A 3,494-nucleotide genomic window follows, 5' to 3' on the forward strand; every position below is an offset into this window, starting at 1 on the left:
GCCTTTAATCAGGGCATGTTATGAAAAATTCTTAAATGAGTGAAAAAATGGAATGATAAGAATGGGCTTCTTGGGATTGCAGGGTCTATATTTCCTGAATTTACTTAAAAGCTATAAGTGTTTTCTTCATCTTCTTGTCTGGGATTCAAAAAGCAGCCTCCAATTTAACTCATTTGACTAACTAAAATCACCAAAAACCTTGAAAGAGTCGTCTGTGGCCCAGGTGAATTAGTACCGGCAAACTTATGTGAAGAAACTAAAAAGAATCTTATTGCTGAAGAAAAAGGAAATGCATAGTAGAAATTGTAGCAGAGTTAAAATACAAAATAATGTAGGAATGAAATTGATGAAATATTAATAAATGGCGGAGAACATTTAATACAGATTCACATAAATGTGTAATCATGAAGACTGTGATAGGTATAACATGGTTCTATGCATCACAAAACATGGAAGATGAAATGTAGAAATATTGTGAAGGCTGTCTCAGAGTGCCATTAGTGACTTATGGGGAAGAAGACACATAGGAAGCTGGATACCTCACCTCCAACTGACACCTTTGATGAGGGATGATTTCCATCTCAAATGAGAGAGCAAACAGTGACACAGACAAAGAAAGCACAAATCTGTGGTAAAAAGTTATGGGAAAGGACAGCTACAAGTAAAATTGAGCAAGTGAACTGAAAGTCTAAATGAATTAGCTGAAATGTTATGTCAGCTGTTAGAAATTTGTGAGCAAGATATCTATCTATCTATCTCTATCTATCTATCTATCTATCTATCTATCTATCTATCTATCTAAAATTTGTTCTTCAGAATTCTCCTCAGTAGGCAGCACCCACTTTTTTAATTAGAATGCCAGGTAGGCCCTAAACAATCATTTGATGATGTGGTAAAGAAAATCTGAATCAGTTAATGGTTCAAATTTTTTCTCCCTTAAGGTAGCATCAGTCCTGACATCCACTAATATTTGACATTTATACTTTTGTCAATATTTAAACACAAATATTAGATGCCAGCCATAGTAGTAGGAAATGTCAATGCCAGAATAAATATCTGGATATTCCTTAAGTAGAGAAATACACATATTTGTATATAAAGGTTAAGTATCACACCAATGACAAGGGTGGTAAAATTTATCTGTAAGTTAAATGAAACTCAAGAGAATCTTGAGGAATTGAAGTGATTCAGAATTTTGTACAAAAATACCATAATCTCTAAGGGAAGTGCATACTATTCCCTTATATTGATACAGGTATAGATGATTTGATAGTGGCAAGAAAATAAATATGGGAATGTGGCTCAGTATATATATGTGTATATATATATATATAAATTTAAGAATTAGATATACATGGCAATTTTTTCAGAAAGGCAAAATCACTAATAAAGAGTATAGCGACAAAGATCACACATAGTTTAATATTAAACTATATTTCCATGTCACAAATCATCCAAACACTGCAGAATTTCACCAAAGAAAAATAAAATCTGAGTTTAAATACATAAACCACACAGTTAAAACTTTCAGGAAAATATACTGCAGATTATCTATATTTCTCCAAGAAATTCAAAGGATTACCTAAATAACTCACCTAAAATACTAACATAAAACAGAAATTGTAAAACACTACACTCAAATTAAGAAACTGATTTTACATAATATACCATAATATATAAAACTGAAATCATCCACTGAGAATAATTGTATCACGTAAAATGGATATTCAGTGACTAAGATATAGAAAGAGAAAATCCAACTAAAAATAACTTTTTATGTTAAAAGTGATGAAAGACATTTTTGGGTATTTGGCAGGCAAGGTCGAGGAACACAGCATGGAAGAACAACCTTATTTTTTAATAAGAAAGTTTCAATCAATTTCATAAACTGAACGTGGGATGACACTGAGTCTTGACAATTACACTGAAGAAGACTACAACATGGCAAATCACTTTAATAAATAGTTCATATTGTTTCATGACTTTTCTCATTAACATGATTGACACAGCTAGAAATTCTGAAGTTTACACCTCAGATATATTTTGGCACATGTGTATCAAAATCTACGGGAGAATACTAACAATTTTATTCCTAATAGGAGCTGGAAAGGGAGACTCACAAATGGTCATTCATAATATACTCACTCAGTGGAACATTATCTACTCCCCTCAAAATAATTAATCAAGCTACAGAGAATAACATGGCAAATTTTGTTTTGTAATATAAAATAATAAAGGAAGTCACATGAGACTACATGCTGTATGATAGTATATTAATAAAACTGAAAAGAATCTAAATTAAGATTCTTTTAAACAAGGACGTTAGAAAATAATATTGAGGGAAGAAATTTTCTACTTTCACTCTTTCGTACCAGGTTCACAAATAACATTTTTTGTGCCTCTTCCCTGAACTCAGTGCAGGTACAATTTAACTTGATTCACATCTACATTTTGAAAGAGATATTGAATTTTTAAAAACTGGTAGCGAAATCTTCAAGGACTCAGAAAACTATTTATAGTCAATAAAGTCTGTAGTGGGAAAGAGAGTAAGGGATGATGAAAGGTTAATTAATGGGTAATAAGTTATAGTTGGAGAGGAAAAATAAGCTCTGGTACCCTATTTCAGGTAGAGTTTTATAAATCAAAAACAATACAGGAAAAGAAGAAGGGATGTAGAATGTTTCTGTCTCAAAAAATGGCAGGCAGTTAAATTGCCCACTTGTCCCTGATATGAACATTACAAAAATATATGCTGAAATACCACATGGTATTCTATAACTACATGTATTTTATATCTGTCAAAAATAACAAAACAATATCCACATGCCCAGGCATAAACTTTATAAACATAAAATTTATAGCTTTTGAATTCAAGCAAATAGGGACTATCCAAAAAATTTACTGACATGCAGTCATAGTCATCTGGGGTCTCCTGCAAAACAGAATGAAGAGAATGAATATAAACATGAAGGAAATTTTTTACTGTGAAGAATTGGCTAATGTAATTCTGGAGGTTGCAATGTCACAATTTCTGTAGACAGAAAGGGCAAGATCTAGAAGAGCTAATGATGTAACTCTTGGCCAAGTCTAAAAGCACGAGAGCCAAACAGGTCACTGCTTCCAGTCCTATTCTGAAAGTTGCCAGGCTTAACACCCAGGAAAAACCCACGATTCAACTGGTGTCTGAAGTTAGTGAAACACCACTGTCCTAATGAGGCAATTAGGCAGGAGGAGTTCTTTCTTTTGTATGGGAAGAATTGCTCCTTTGTTAGATTAGGCCTTTGATTGAATAAGGACCACCTACTTTAGGGAGGGTGATCTGTTGTGCTCAGTCTGCCAGTTAAACTTATTAAAAGGCACCTTAGGAGACATTCTTGAAATAATGTTTGATCAAATGTCTGGACACTCTGTGGTCTAGACAAATAGACAATACTGAGATGATAGCTAGATAGATGATAGAGTGCTCTCTCTCTCTCTCTCCATATATATATATA

Source organism: Chinchilla lanigera, unplaced genomic scaffold, assembly GCF_000276665.1.
Source record: "Chinchilla lanigera isolate Chin_1 unplaced genomic scaffold, ChiLan1.0 scaffold00032, whole genome shotgun sequence".
In the NCBI taxonomy this organism is placed as follows: domain Eukaryota; kingdom Metazoa; phylum Chordata; class Mammalia; order Rodentia; family Chinchillidae; genus Chinchilla; species Chinchilla lanigera.